We start from the raw sequence: 17169 nt of genomic DNA on the forward strand, positions 1-17169 counted from the left end.
CCCGCTGGCAGTCCTGGGCCTGTCCTGGGTTTGGACTACGAAAGACACACAGCCACGCAGCCTCCACTTGAAGTAAGAGTCTTGCCTGCAGCCAGGACAAGTGGATGCCAGTGTCCGGGCACAGCTCTCCCATCACAGAGCACTGCATGTATTATCAGAGAAATGGTTGCCTTTGTGCATCAGGACATATGTGTAAGAATGTTCATGATATCACTATTTTTCAGAGCAAAGCCTTCAATGATCTAAAAGCCCACCAACAGTGAAATCCATAAATACTGTCAAAGTTATAGAATGTAATAGTCGACAGCAGTCATGATAAATGAGCTACAGTCCACGTAAACATAACAACCTGAGTGAATCATAGCAATATAATTTTAAGTTTAAAAAGTCCAAAAGATCACATAACACGATATTCTTTTTATAATGTTAAAACAGTTAAAATTAAAATATTGCACAATACTTTCAGCCTTTTCAATCTCTGTGTTTTATCATACAGCATAAAACTGGGGTTTGCATTTCAACCCAATAAGACATTTTTAGTAGACCAGCCCATTCACATTAATAGATATGACTTATATATTTGTACCCAATACCCTTCCCTTTTTTACATAATACAATTGTATTATCATAAAAAATATAAAAATTTTATGTAATATATAAATTTTATACAATAAAATTATATAAAAGGGAAGCAAGAAAATAATGAACCCTAGTTAATGCATGACTAGCTAGGGAGGGCCACACAGAAAGATTTAAGTTACTATCAATGCTGTAGTTTTGCAGTTGGGAAGTAATTGCACGGGTATTTATTATTATGAATAACATATCACAGAAGCAACAGGACTTGCATGTGCGTGGCCAGGAAGGGAGTTAATGATGACTCTCAGATAGTTGAGAATCTATGTCAAACAATCCGCACCTTCGTATATCTATTAGCTTGGTGCATAAGTGGCAAAGTATATCTAGCACTGTCTGATTTGAATAGGCATCTCCTTGGTACCAAGTAACTTTAGGTTGTTTCCAGAAATTTACTTGCAAAAAATAAATGCTGTACTCCATTGAGGACACCCAAAAAGGAAATACCACATCAGCTCTTCAAGGCAATTTTAAAAGAAGCTCTAAAATATTTGCACAATAAAATCTATGCTTAGTTTTCCAGATAATCATCCTTCTAATTATTAGGAGGGAAAACACAGGTGGCTATGGATATTGCTTTAAAAACTGGACTCATGATCTGGAATGGAGAAATTCTCAAGGTAGAGCAGGAACGCTGCCTTCCCCTCAGCGTTCTCACATCTGCTCAACGGCAATGCAAACCTGGGGCCAGAGGACTTCTTTCTCATGAAGAACTGGAATACAGCGGCCTCTAGTGCAACAAATCCGTGTGGGTTTTTTTCCCCTTTGTCTTTAAGGTTTAGATGTCAAACGTCTGGCTTAAGTATAAAAATATTGCACCCACCTGTCCGCTGCCGCTGCCTGAGCCGACTCCGCGCCGACCGCTGCGGTGGAGGCCGCGCAGGTCTTCGTGGAGAGCCCGGACATGGTCTACGGCCCGAGACTATCGAGGCGCAATAGGAGTACCGAAGATGCGCGTCAGCCTCGGGGGCGGCGTCCTCAAGGTGCACCCACGACCACTCGCTTCACCTTCGGGACCCCCGGCAGGTGCCCCCGCTCAGGGTCAGGCTTGTCGGCTGCGGTGGGAACAACGGCTCCACGCTCACCGCCGCGGGGCTGGCCAACCCACCGCGTCTGTCCTGGCCCGCGCGCAGCGGCCGCAAGGAGGCCAGCTACTAGGCTGGCTGACTCAGGCGGGCACCGTGAGCCTGGGCTCGGACGCCGAGGGCGAGGAGGGCTTCGTGCCCTTCAGTGCGCTGCTGCCCATGGTGGCGCCCAACGACCTCGTGTTTCATGGCTGGGACATCTTGCTGCTGCGCCTCGCCAAGGTGATGCGGCACGCGAAGGTGCTGGACTGGGAGCTGCAGGAGCAACTGTGGCCCCACAAGGAAGCCCTGCGGCCTCGGCCTTCCGTCTACATCCCCGAGCTCACCGCGGACAACCTCATCCCGGACAACCTCACCCGGCTGTCGCACGCAGCAGCAGCGGGAGCTCATCCGCAAGGACATCCCAGACTTCCGGCCTAGCACGGGAGCACGTCCGCAAGGACGTCCCAGACTTCCGGCCTAGCACGGGAGCACGTCCGCAAGGACGTCCCAGACTTCCGGCCTAGCACGGGAGCACGTCCGCAAGGACGTCCCAGACTTCCGGTGTAGCGGGCCGGACAAAGTTACAGAGCGCCTCTGTGAGGTGGTTCCGGGCCTCAGCGAACCGGCCGAGGACCCGCTGCGCACCACGGAGCTCGGCCTGCAGGTGTCTCCCCCACGCCCTTCGCCGTCGCCGGCATCCGGGAGGCTGCGCCTTCCTCAGCGCATCGGGCAGAACGCCCTGGTGCCCGGGGCTCGTGAGCTCGCTGTCGGCGCCGGGTTTTGGTGGGCGGAGGTGACTTCACGTCTGGCCAGACCAAAGTCAATCCGTGCTCGTGGACTTCCTCGTCAGCCGTGGCCTGGAGACCACGTCCACAGTGAGTTACCACCCCCGGGCCACAAGGCGGGCAGAACCTGTGGGCGCCGCTGCAGTTCGGCTCTGAGGAGGTGCCCGAGCCCACGGGGGACACGGTGTGGAGCAGCCCGGCGCTCTGTGGCCCGGGAGCCCGACCGCCACGTGGTCATCAAGTTCGTGCCGCAGGTGGGCGGCGCCGGTGAGCGTACCTGGGGCTGACACTGGGCGGGACCCGCACACCGGCGCTGCTCCACACGCGCGAGGACTCGCCGGGCCGCACCCGTCACGCTGGACCTGGGCTGCCGACCGAGCTGAGCCCCAGCCGCAGACCTTCCGCCCCGTGCTGTCCCTGCCCAGCTTCCTATTCAAGGCGCTGCTGGTGCCGCCTGGCAGCCCGGTGATGGATGCGCTTGTCCGCCAGCGCAGCTGCATCGACAACATCCTCACGGCCTGCGTGGGGCTCCCGCCGCAGAACCACATGCTCCTGGAGCATAAGATGGAGCACCTAGGGCCCGGCCTCAAGCAAGTCGGACCGGTGGCTGCCGCCTGCCCTGTGTGGACCAAGAAAGGACTGGTACCCGCTTCCACCAACGGCTGCACCGTTGATGCCAATGGGCACCCACAAGTGGAGGAACCCCACATGCCCACCACCTGAGGCCCCTGTCACACAGCTTCCCAGCCCTTCCTCCTCGCTGCCCCCCAGGACCCCAGCTTTCCAGGACGCCCCAAAGACAAGCCGCTGCCACTCTCAAAAAAAAAAAAAATCAAAAAGGTTTCAATGACAGAATAGTAACAGTACGAAGAAACTTACTTTTCGTTAGTAACCATGATGTTAATATATACATTAAAAATTGTGATATCAGATATTCTGTCATGTTTGATAGCTACACGTTAATAATGTGAATAAAATCAATATTTACTTTGAAAAATGTTTTGAATTATCTGCAAGATATAAATTTGTAACAGAAGAAAAAGGAGAGAAGTGGCCAATTTAAGAGCCCAGGTGACAAAGGGAAGAATCCTTGCATCCATTAGACAACATTTATCCCACTCTGTGGCTTATTACAGCAATAGCACACCTGTTTCCTCTGTGCTATGTTATTCATAATAATAAGTACCCATAGAAAATCAGCTTGCCTCCTGATTAACCTCTCCCATATTCTGTACAATACTAATGAGGCAAGCAAGGATCACAAGGAAGGAAAAACAAAAAATAGGAGCATCCTATTTTTGTGTTTCTTCAGTACAACCTACAATAAGACTTTACCCCACTCTCTCCATTTACCAAATCTTTGCCCACAAAATTATACAGATTTCTCCAGAATCCTCTAACAAATGCAAATGTTTTTAACATGAAAAAGTTTGCTTACAGAACTCAAATATTCTTCAAAGACTAAAGTTTGAAATCCATCTAATATCAAACTCCTTTATCTAGAATCCACTAGTTTTAAGTAAATAGCACTTTTAATATACTTTCAAACTAAATAGAGACATTTTGATTAGACGAAACATTACAATGACTCTATAAGTTCTTATCTTGTTTTGGCCTGTTGTCATCCCCTATTATGTTTTACGCTTCCATTTACTTACACAGTAAGTCAGGCCTACCAGAGAAATGACATGAGTTCATGAACTTAGAGTACTCTGAGTTTTGCTCTAAGATTCATTAGTGTGCTCAGTTTACTAGGTTCAGCTACTGGGCCACTAAAAAGCGTGATTTAGAGCAGCAACTTCTCATTCTAGGTAGAAGAGGCCAATGGTACTCACCATCTCTCCATGCTAGTCGGCAGTGGGGAGAAACTCACCCCCAACCTCCCTTCTCTAGCCCCTCTCTGTTTTGCTCGATTAACCTCAGCGCGAATTCCACTGGCATTCTATCACCTGACCATTCTGGTATGTAGACTCCCAACCCCTCCTAGAACATGTCATGACAGAGTGATCCCAAGTGAGACCAGAGGCTTCTCCCTTCAGAATGCCTACCACCACTCTGATCCCCAACTCTGACTCTGTTAAGCTATTTCTTTTGTTGGTCCTCGTATCTTAATCAGCTTTTTCTTCTTTTGTGCTGGAGTCTCACTCTGTTGCCCAGGCTGGAGTGCAGTGACACGATCTCGGCTTATTGAAACCTCTGCTTCCCAGGTTCAAGCTACTCTCCTGCCTCAGCCTCCTCAGTAGCTGGGACTATAGGCGTCTGCCACCATGCCTAGCTAATTTTGCATATTTTTAGTAGAGATGGGGTTTCACCATGCTGGCCAAGCTGGTCTCAAACTCCTGACCTCGTGATCCACCCACCTTGGCCTCCTAAAGTGCTGAGATTACAGGCGTGAGCCACCACACCCAGCCCTTAATCAGGTTTTAAGTCCCCTGTTATATGATGCTTTTGTATCCTCCTGAAATCTTCAAGTATAAATTATACGATCTGTAATTGTTATACCATCCAGTCTTCAAAAAACAGTATTTTTTTAACAGTAAAATTAGTTCCACCAGCATTTATGGGGTAGTTACTAATGCAGCAATACAATTCTGAGAGGGAGGATCACACAGGTAGACATGAGAAGCCTTAGAGCTTACAGTGAGAAATAACGTGGCACAGTGGTGAGAATGCACACACAAATATAGTCTCTCTAAATGCAGGGATATAAAACTGCATTTTTTAAAACTGCCATTTACACATCACATTGTATTCTAATTGCTTCCTAGGTAAACATACTTAAACATTTTTCCTAATATCCCAAACTGGAAAGTGATGAACATATTTAATTCTCTCTCTTCTCATTTTACTTGATTTCTTAGACAATTCAGGTACTGTGGGGGAACTTAGGGGAACAAGCTTGAAAACCAAAGTACTTAAGTAAAATGTATTGAGTGCTCACCATGTGCTAACTACTAGCGTGGCAGATTCTGGGGATAAAACAGTGAGCAAAACCAGCAGTGATCTTGCACTGATGGAGTTTACAGTGCAATGGAACGAACCGGTAATAATCAGACCAGTCAATGATGAATTAGCACAGGAATAAGTGCTGCACAGAAGAGCCAGGGTGCTGAGTGCACACCACAGAGGGCACAACGTGGACCTGGCCTGTGAGCAGGGAATGGACCGGGCGTCCAGGAGGGCTTCTGTGATCAAGGACACAGAGCTAGAGGAAAAACCTGAGGAGCACAGAGAGGATGCCAGGCAGAGAGAGGTAGGGGCAAATTCCTTGTGACTGGAGGGTGCAGGACAGTTCCAAGGAACTGAGAGGAAGTGGGAACCAAAGGACAAGGGACAACTTGATGGGAAATGAGGAAAAAGCAGCAGGGAGGGACCAGACCTTGCAGGACCTTGTGGGTTATGTTAAGGATAGATCTTCACCCTCAAGACCATAAGCAGCCACAAAGGAGTTCTGCCTCTGTTGCTAATTACATTCTAAGACCACTTATGCAGAGCATCTGGCGGAGTCCCAGATCCGTAGCAGTAGGCAGCGAATGCTGATTCCCTCCCAAAGGCATCCTACAACATTTACTGCTTTATCCAAATAGCCTACCAATTAACAATCAAAATGAGTATCTCTTGTATTTTCACATCAGTATCATTGTGAAATGAATTAGTATGTTAAGTCTTAATGGAATGTCCATTATCTCTCAATATACAAATACAATCAGCCTTTGATATCCAAAGGTTCTACCTCTGAAACCAAATGCAGATCAAAATGCAGAACTCAACGGATCCAAAACTTGTGGATAGAGTGCTGTTGTTTTGTATATATGGGTTCCAAGGAGCCAACTGCAGGACTTGAGTCTGTGCAACTTTTGATATCTGTGGGAGTCTGAGAACCAATTCCCCATAGATACCAACGCACAACTAGATATACAAAAAGCAATTGTAGTTTTATTCCCTAGAAATGAACATTCTGGAAATGAGATTAGGAAGACAATTTCATGTATAACAGCATCAAAAAAACAAAATAATACTAGTAACTCCAAGAAATGAAGCATAAGATATATTCTGAAAACAATAAGAGTATTGGAAGAAATTTAAGAGAATCTAAACAAATAGAAGTACACCACATGTTCTTTAATATTGGAAGAACATAGTATTTTCAAGATGGCAATACTTAAAATTCATTGAAAACCTTAATATAATCAAGATGGCAGTATTCCTTAAGTTGATCTACAGATTCAATTCAATTTCTATCACAATTCAAATTGCCTTTGTTCCCAGAAACCAAGAAGCTGACTCTAAAATTCATATGGAAATAGAATGGATTCAGAATAACCAAAGCCATTTTGTAAAAAGAAGAGCAAAGTAGTACTCCCACTTCTAGATTTCAAATTTTACTACATATCAACAGTAATGAAGACTCTATGTACTGGCATGGAATAGATATGTAGGTCAATGGACCAGAACTGAGAATCCAGATGTCAATTGATTTTTGACAAGGGTGCCAAGATAATTTAATGGGAGAAAGAGTCTCTTTTATTTTTTTAACGAACAGAATTTTATTTCTTTAAGCATGAAGTTACATTCACATTTGTCTACAAATACAGTCAGTAAGGAAACAAAAACTATCAGCTTTCTTGCTGTAGTATGAAATGTTCAGTGGCAGGCTCACTTAAAGACAGAGTCAACCCTGACGTGGACTCGAGATCAGTCACAATTACTTGGGAGGAGAACACAAAGACCACCAGCTTTCTTGCCGTGGTGCTGGATGTTCAGTGGCAGGCTCACTTGAAGGTAGAGTCAACCCTGACAGGGACTCGAGATCAGTCACAACTACTTGGGAGGAGAACACAAAGACCACCAGTTTCTTGTTGTGGTTCTGGATGTTCGGTGGCAGGCTCAGATGAAGATAGAATCAACCCTGATGGGGACTCAAGATTAGTCACAACTACTTGGGAGGAGAATACAAAGACCACAAGCTTCCTTGCTGTGGTGCCAGGTGTTCAGTAGCAGGCTCACTTGAAGGTGGAATCAACCCTGATGGGGACTCCAGATCAGTCACAACTACTTGGGAGGAGAACACAAAGACTGCCAGCTTTATTGCTGTGGTGCCAGATGTTCAGTGGCAGGCTCACTTGAAGGTGGAATCAACCCTGATGGGGACTCCAGATCAGTCACAACTACTTGGGAGGAGAACACAAAGACCACCAGCTTTATTGCTGTGGTGCTGGGTGTTCAGTGGCAGACTCACGTGAAAGTGGAATCAACCCTGATGGGGACTCCAGATCAGTCACAACTACTTGGAAGGGAATGCAAAGACCACCAGCTTTCTTGCTGTGGTGCTGAATGTTCAGTGGCAGGCTGACTGGAAAGCGGAGTCATCCTAACGGGGACTTGAGATCAGTCACGAATACTTGGGAGGAGAATATGAAGACTACCAGCTTTCTTGCTGTAGAGTCAGACATTCATTCAGTGGGAGGCTCACTTGGAGGCATAGTGAACCATGACGCATGCTCAAGATCTGTGCAAAGTACTTGTGAGGAGAACACAAAGACCACCAGCTTTCTTGCTGTGGTGCCAGATGTTCAGTGGCAGGCTCACTTGTAGGCGGAGTCAACCCTGACAGGGACTAAAGATCAGTCAAACTATGTGGGAGGAGAATACAAAGACCGCCAACTGTATTGCTATGGTGTCAGATGTTCAGTGGCAGGCTTACCTGAAGGCGGAATCAACCATGATGGGTACTCAAGATCAATAACAACTACGTGGGAGGAGAACACAAAGACTGACAGTTTTATTGTTGTGGTGCTGGATGTTCAGTAGCAGGCTGACTTGAAGGCAGAGTCATCCCTGATGGGGACTTTAGGTCAGTCACAAATACTTGGGAGGAGAATATAAAGACTACCAGCTTTCTTGCTGTGCTGTTAGACGTTCATTTGTTGTGAGGCTCACTTGAAGGCAAAGTGAACCATGATGGGTACTTGAGATCTGTGGAAAGTACTTGGGAGAAGAACACAAAGACCACCAGCTTTCTTGCTGTGGTGCCAGATGTTCAGTGGCAGGTTCACTTGAAGGCAGAGTCAACCATGACGGGGACTCAAGATCAGTAACAAGTACTTGGGAGGAGAACACAAAGACCACCAGCTTTCTTACTGTTGTGCCAGGTGTTCAGTGGCAGGCTCACTTGAAGGCAGAGTCAACCCTGATGGGGACTCCAGATCAGTCACAACTATCTGGGAGGAGAACACAAAGACCACCAGCTTTTCTGCTGTGGTGCCGGATGTTCAGCGGCTACCTCACTTGAAGGTGGAGTCAACCCTGATGGGGACTCAAGATCAGTAACAACAAGTACTTGGGAGAACACAAAGTCTGCCAGCTTTCTTGTTGTGGTTCCAGATGTTCAGTGGTAGGCTCACATGAAGGCGGAATCAACCATGAAGGGGACTCAAGATCAGTCACAACTACTTGGGAGGAGAACACAGAGTCTGCCAGCTTTCTTTTGGTGCCAGATGTTCAGTGGCAGGCTCATGTGAAGGTGGAGTCAACCATGATTGGGACTCAAGATCAGTCACAACTATTTGACAGGAGAACATAAAGACCACTAGCTTTATTGCTGTATTGCTGGATGTTCAGTGGCAGGCTGACTTGAAGGTGGAGTCAGTCCTGACGGGGACTCGAGGTCAGTCACAACTACTTGGTAGAACACAAAGTAGTTGGGACTGATCTCGAGTCCCTGTCAGGGTTGACTCCGCCTTCACATGAGCCTGCCACTGGACATCTGGCACCACGGCCAGAAAACTAGTGGTCTTTGTGTTTTCCTCCCAAGTACTTGTGACTGGTCTCCAGTCAGACTGATCTTACTGCCAGCTTTCTTGCTGCGATGCCAGATGTTTAGTGGCATGCTCACTTGAAGGCAGATTTAACCCAGTCACGGACTTGAGATCAGTCAGAACTATTTGGGAGGAGAACACAATCGCCAGCTTTCTTGCTGTGGGGCTGGATGTTCAGTGGCCGGCTAACTTAAAAGCACAGTCAACCCTGACAGGGACTCAAGATCAGTCAAAAGTACTTGGGAAAAGAACACATAGACCGCAGCTTTCTTGTGGTGGTGCTGGATGTTCAGTGGCAGGCCAACTTGCAGGTAGAATCAACCCCGATGGGGACTCGAGATCAGTCAAAAGTACTTGGTGGGAGAGCTTGAAGACCGCCAGCTTAATTGCTGTGGTGCTGAATGCTCAGTGGGAGGATCACTTGAAGGCAGAGTCAACCCTGATGGGGACTCCAAATCAGTCACAACTACTTGGGAGGAGAACACAAAGACCGCCAGCTTTCTTGCTGTGCTGCCGGATGTTCAGTGGCAGGCTCACTTGAAGGTGGAGTCAACCCTGATGGAGCCTAAAGATCAGTCACAACTACTTGGGAAGAGAAGACAAAGATCGCCAGCTTTCTTGCGGTGGTGCCAGATGTTCAGTAGCAGGCTTACTTGACAGCAAAGTCAATCCTGATGGGGACACGACATCAGTCACACTACTTAAGAGGAGAACACAAAGACCACCAGCTTTCTTGCGGTGGTGCCAGATGTTAAGTGGCAGGCTCTCTTGAAGGCACAGTCAACTCTGACTGGGAGCTGAGATCAGTAACAAATACTTGGGAGGAGAATATAAATACTGCCAGCTTTCTTGCTGTGGTGCCAGATGTTCATTCCGTGGCAGGCTGATTGAAGGCAAAGTAAACCCTGAAAGGGACTCTAGATCACTCACAACTACTTGGGAGGAGAACAGAAAGACTGACACTTTATTGCAGTGGTGCCAGATGTTCAGTGGCAGGCTCACTTGAAGGTGGAATCAACACTGATAGGGACCTGAGATCAGTCACAACTACATGGAGGGGAATGCAAAGACCACCAGCTTTCTTGCTGTGGTGCCAAATGTTCAGTGGCAGGCTCACTTGAAGGCAGAGTCATCCCTAACATGGAATTGAGATCAGTCACAAATACTTGGGAGGAGAATATAAAGACTACCAGCTTTCTTGCTGTGGAGTCGGACGTTCATTGAGCGGAAGGCTCACTTGAAGGCATGGTGAACCATGATGCAAGCTCAAGATCTGTACAAAGTACTTGGGAGGGGAACACAAAGACCACCAGCTTTCTTGCTGTGGTGCCAGATGTTCAGTGGCAGGCTCACTTATAGGTGGAGTCAACCCTAATGGCGACTCAAGATCAGTCAAAACTACGTGGGAGGAGCATAGAAAGACTGCCAACTGTATTCCTGTGGTGTCAGATGTTCAGTGGCAGGCTTACGTGAGGACAGAATCGACCACGATGGGTACTCGAGATCAGTCACAACAACTTGGGAGGAGAATACAAAGACAGCCAATGTCTTGTTGTGGTGCTGGATGTTCAGTGGCAGGCTCACATGAAGACAGAATCAACCCTGAAGGGGACTCAAGATTAGTCACAACTACTTGGGAGGAGAACACAAAGACCACAAGCTTTCTTGCTGTGGTGCCACGTGTTCAGTGGCAGGCTCACTTGAAGGCAGAGTCAACCCTGATGGGGACTCCAGATCAGTCACAACTACTTGGGAGGAGAACACAAAGACCGCCAATTTCTTGTTGTGGTGCCAGATGTTCAGTGGCAGGCTCACTTGAAAGTGGAATCAACCATGACGGGGACTCAAGATCAGTCACAACTACTTGGGAGGAGAACACAAAGTCCACCAGCTTTTGTGCTGTGGTGCCAGATGTTCAGTGGCAGGCTCACTTAAGGCAGAGTCAACCCTAATGGGGACTCCAGATCAGTGACAACTACGTGGGAGGAGAACACAAAGACCATCAGCTTTTTTGTTGTGGTGCCAGATGTTCAGTGGCAGGCTCACTTGATGGCAAAGTCAACCCTTAATGAAACTGGACGTCAGTTACACTACTTAAGAGAAGCACACAAAGTCAACCAGCTTTCTTGCTGTGGTGCTGGATATTCAGTGGCAGGCTCACTTGGAGGCAAAATCTTCCCTGATGGGGACATGACATCAGTCACACTACTTAAGAGGAGAACACAAAGACCACCAGCTTTCTTGCGGTGGTGCCGGATGTTCAGTGGCAGGCTTACTTGAAGGCACAGTCAACTCTGACTGGGAGTTGAGATGGATAGCAAATACTTGGGAGGAGAATATAAATAAATACTGCCAGCCTTCTTGCTGTGGTGTCGGATGTTGATTCCATGGCAGACTGACTTGAAGGCAAAGTAAACCCTGATGATTACTCGAGATCTGTCAATGTACTTGGGAGAACACAAAGATCACCAGCTGACCTGCTGTGGTGCCAGATGTTCACTGGCAGGCTCACTTCAAGGTGGTATCAACCCTGACAGGGACTCCTGATCAGTCACACTACTTGGGTGGAGAACACAAAGAACACCAGCTTTATTGCTGTGGTGCCGGATGTTCAGTGGCAGATTCACTTGCAGGCAGAGTCAACCCTGACGGGGACTTGAGATCAGTCACAAATAGTTGGGAGGAAAATAACAACACTGCCAGCTTTCTTGTTGTGCTGTTGGATGTTCGTTAAGGTGCAGACTCACTTGAAGGCAAAGGTTCCTCATGACAGGGACTCGATATCCTTCCAAAGTACTTGGGAGGAGAACACAAGGATTGCCAACTTTCCTGCTGTGGTGCCAGATGTTCACTGGCAGGCTCACTTGAAGGTGATATTGACCCTGACGGGGACTCATGATCAGTCATAGCTACTTGGGAGAAGAACACAAAGATCACAAGCTTTCTTGCTGTGGGGCCTGATGTTCAGTGGCAGGCTCACTTGAAGGCAGAGTCAACCTGTCAGGGACTCAAGATTAGTTAGAACTATTTGGGTGGAGAACACAACCAACAGCTTTCTTGCTGTGTTGAGGGATGATCAGTGGCAGGCTCACTTGAAGGCAGAGTCAACCCTGACGGGGACTGGAGATCAGTCACATCTACTTGGGAGGAGAACACAAAGACCGCCAGCTTTGTTGTTGTGATGTCAGATGTTCAGTGGCAGGCTCACTCTAAGTTGGAATCAATCTTGATGGAGACTCAAGGTGAGTAACAACTACTTTGGAGAACACAAGGACTGCCAGCTGTCTTGCTGTTGTTTTGGATGTTCAATAGCAGGCTTATCAGAAGGCAGAAGTATCTTGAAGGGAACTCGAGATCAATCAGAATTATTTTTGTTCAGTAGCAGGGTCATTAGAAGATGGAATCAACCCTGCAAGGAACTCGCTTTTACCTTCAATATTTGGGGGTTGGGGGGAAAAAGCCAGGTCTTGGTGGAAGATTTGGAGGAAAACCCCTGGATGGATAGGCATTCTTCACTGCAAATGGAGCATATGGTGGACCTGGGAAATCGCTTGGTAGAAAATCACGTGGAGAAACTCCAAACAGGGCTCCTGGAGGAGGTGGCGGGAAAGGAGTTCCTCTTCTCATATCAGTAACATATGCATAATGCTCTCTGCCAAATCCTGTGTTTGGAACATCAACTGCGAAAGGATATTTCTGTAAAAATTTGAATTTCATCTCCGTGTCAGCTAATTTTTGTCTGTACTTAGCATTTTCTTTCCTTAATCCATTGAGGTTTATTTCAGCAGTCCGAGCTGCCAACCAGTTGTCATGTGCTTTTTTCTTAAGGAGTAAAACCTGCTCTTGATAAGAAAGAATCATTCTTTCCAACTCCTCTTCAAGATGTTGGGCTTGCTTTCTATACTTGTCCAGCTGGTCAGTGGTATAGCTGATATATTCGTCTTGTTTAGAAAGTTTTCCTTGTCTCTCTAACTGGTCATTTTCCTCTACAGTGAATGTTTTGTAAAGTCTTATTGTCATTTCTTCATGTAATTCAGTCATTACTTCAAGTTTCTGTTGAAGTTTCTGATTCTCACTTTCAAAATCTGTGTTTCCGGACTGCAAAGACGCTTGTTCAGGCTGAAGATGTTTAATATGACCCATAAGCTGCTTCTCTGTTTTATCAGTTTCAGGCAACTGAATATAAATTTGGTTTCTTTCACCTTCTAAACTTTTTAAAGAAGCATTTAACTTGGCAGCATGCATCAGTTTCTTCAAAGCTCCTTTTGGAGGATCAGCTAAGGAAGCGCCACTTTCTGATTCATTCTTCATTTCTACTTTCGAGTTATGATCATCCATCATGTCTTCTCCAAGCACAGCAGCCCAATCTTTCATATTCAGCAAGTGTTTAGTCAGCGTCTTGATGTGATTGTCTTTGTCATTTAGAACTTGTTCTGTGTGTACTTCGGAGTCTTCAGATATTATTTTCTGTTTATTAAGTTCCCTCACTTGTTCTTTCCACACTTCAGCTTCTTGCAAAAGATGTTCCTGGCTTTCCTGAAGTCGAGAATTTTCATTCAAAGCATCTTTTATCACTATCTTCAGTTGTTCCCCATTCATTTGAAATATGTTCAAGGGCATTTTGGCTTCAGCTAGTTGAAATTTAAGGGATTTTGACAGATCTTCTAGAGACTGTCTTATTTCTGAAATATCTGCCACCAACTGATGTTGTCTAGAATGTTTGTATTTCTCTTCTTTTAACTCTTTTTTTAGATACGGTATTTTGTCCTCCATTTCAGAAATGCACCTGTTCAGGTTTTCACAGGCTGCCTCCAAACTGTGTGCTTCTGCTGCCTGCTTCTCAAAGCTGACGTCCTGTAAAGATGACTCTCTTTCATAGCCTTCACAGCTTTTTTGTAGAAAACTAAACTTTTCAAGTAGTTTACATTTTTCTTTCATTTGCTCACAAAGCTCTACAGCAAGCTTTTTCTCTCTTCCCACTTATAGCCGACTCCTGACTGATCTAAAACTTCTCCACAAGAAAAGGGGAATAGCAAAAAATCCAATAACACCTGCCCATATCACTAATTCCCATGGAAAACCATTAGAATTTGATACCATACTTTCCAGCAGTGCTGCCACAATCCTGTGTAGCTTCTCCATGACCAGCCTCAGGTAGGGCTCAGGAGTAGCTCCAGGCTCCTACACAGCACCAAGGCTGTTCTGCTGGTCGCTGCAGTAACCCCAGCACTTGGAATATGGAACTGGAGCAGACCACTGCGGAACCGACTGCGGGGGGGAGGGTGGAGGGGATGAGGACACCCACAGGCCTCACAGGCCCACGCTGCCCACCCCGACCCCCATGTTACACTTTACGTCTTGAGGTGGCGCAGGTCTGGGCCTGACCCCCATTTAACTGTTTTTTTTTTTTATTGGTAATATCATATTGTGTTAATTAGCTTTTTAATAATAAAAAGATTTGTCAAGGAGAGACTGCACATTTATGATTCTTCAAAACTGCCTCGGCCATGATTGACATTTTGCTCTTCTATGTGAATTCTACTATCAACATGTGAAGTTTCATTTAAAAAGTCATTTTGGCTATTTTTGTTTGTTTTTAGAAACAGGGTCTCACTCTGTCACCCAGGCTAGAGTGCAGTGGTGCATAGCTCACTACAACCTCAAAACCCTGGACTCAAGAGCTCCTCCCACCTCAGCCTTCCAAGTAGCTAGGACTGCAGGTGTGTGCCACCACACTAAGACATTTTGGTATTTTGAATTGCGTTATATTTACAGGTGATTTGGGACAAATTTCCTTTTTGCATCATGAAGATAACATTTTCCTTCTTTAAGATTATCTTTTGTGTCCTTCACAAACACTTTGTAATTTTCTATGTTGATGTTTTGTGCATATTTTGTTTTTATTACTAGTTTAAGAGTAGCTTTTTTTTTGACAGAGTGTCACTGACGATAAGGCCCAGCCGTTCACAGGAGTGGCAGGAGGAGTTTCATCATATGATGCTAGCAAGAAAACATCCCTCATAAAGTGAAAATGAAGTAATGGAACGATGTGGCTCTGGTGGCTGAAGAGAGCTCCTCTCTTTCCAAACACTCCTCCGTGCTCTCGGGAGCCATTAGTCATGGCCCATCCTCTCTCGCAATCCAGCCTTTAATTAACTCTGCTCTGCTGATGGTCTTGTTAGCAAACATGACAGCAGGTTAAAAGAGGGAAAATAATTATTAGAGAATCAGTGCTTTCACATTAACCCAAATAAGAGCTTATGTTTGGCAGAGATGCTTTCGGCAAACAGAAGATGGGGAAGATCGGCCTGACCACAAGAAGAGGCTCACTGCATCTTTTCTCTTCCCTGGAGTCTGAAAAATAAGACCGAATCCACAAAACACCGAGTCTTATTTAGTATTCAAAAAACAAAGGGGCTTAATCGCTGCCACCACTATCAAAACATGCTCTGCTCTTAGTTTTCTGAGCTGTATTGTCATGCATGTCATTTCAACCTCCAGAAATCCTCTATGACAGGCACCATGTGGACCTACCCTCCTTCAGGTAAGCTGATGTTCATTCAGCTAATTCTTGTGTGTAGCTTCTATGTGACAGGCCCTGGGCTAGACCTAGAAACACCATGTGGAGAAGACAATTCAGTCCCAGACCTCAGGGTGAGACTTGAGCTGCAATTCTCATCTTTAATGAAGGAACTGGGAGGGCAGCACTGAAGGCTCAGTGCCTGGTTCCCCCGCCTTCAGACTCTGCAGCTGTGGGCAAGATTCAGGCTCACCGCCCCAGCTTCCTCATCTGTACAATGGGGATCGTTGTCCCTACCTCTTAGAGTTACTGAGGGAATGAATCCGTTGACATATACGAGGCCCGTGGAATGATACCTGGCACTCTGCAAGTAATGAATAAATACCAGTTATTCATCATCAACATCATCATTGCCAGTGTTGGTTTTCCAACATGGAAACTCTTTCCATAAGATTCAATGGAGTCCTGACAGCAAAGCAAAGCTGTACTGACGTGGCTGAACAGAAATTATTTCAAAACTTTATTTTAAAAGCCGAGTGCGTTTTTAAAAAATCAGGCTTTATTTACCTATCAAATGATTTGTCATTGAATTTGGTCACTCATATTTTCCCCATGAATGAGATAAACAATGCTTGCTTAGAAAGCAATCTAAAATATTTGGGTAAATATATAAATTTCATCAAATAACCCAGGAAGTGACTCTCAAAATAAAATACACTTCCAGAAATGTTTTACCATCAATTCAGAACAAAAGAAAGGATTCTCTCAATTATGCCAGTTTGCACACGATAAGTAAATGGCAAGAAACTCGGTGACAATGTGCGATGCTTTTCTGAGGTCTGCATGAAAAGTGATGAAGGTGCTCCTGGAGTAAATAAATCACCTTCTAGTCTCCCTAAGTGACACTGACAAGAGGCAGACAACCTAGAATCAAGAACTTTGAATCACTGACCCCTGAAGAATTCACTGATAGCTGAAGAATTCGCCGACCCCAATCTGTTTACCAGGTTAGTCTCCAAAGCCCCGACACGACTTGTCCGAGCTCGGCGCAGCAGCCAGTGGACCTCCCTGGGCGGTTCGGAGTTTTGCAGACAGTCCTGTGGGTCTTTCTGAAGCTCAAGAGTATCCTACACTCCTCAGTAGTGAGGGGACCGAGCCCAGTCACAGCCTCAAAGTTTACAATTGTTTGTTTTGATCGTATTTGTGGTGCCTACATGAAATTAACAAAAAGGAAAAAAAGTCCTGGAAAGTGACCCACAAACTTACGTTTCCAAAACCTGTACAGAAACTGTTACACTTCAAGTGACAAATCTCTGAAGTTGGGAGTTTTACAAAGCGCTTTG

The 17169-nt window shown here is 46.0% G+C and overlaps 1 pseudogene; it reads left to right on the top strand.

The window, feature by feature from the left end:
* The first annotated feature begins 1540 nt into the window (after positions 1 to 1540).
* LOC108288623 lies at positions 1541 to 3272 on the top strand (annotated as a pseudogene).
* The last annotated feature ends 13897 nt before the right edge of the window (positions 3273 to 17169 follow it).

Source organism: Cebus imitator, unplaced genomic scaffold, assembly GCF_001604975.1.
Source record: "Cebus imitator isolate Cc_AM_T3 unplaced genomic scaffold, Cebus_imitator-1.0 Scaffold380, whole genome shotgun sequence".
In the NCBI taxonomy this organism is placed as follows: domain Eukaryota; kingdom Metazoa; phylum Chordata; class Mammalia; order Primates; family Cebidae; genus Cebus; species Cebus imitator.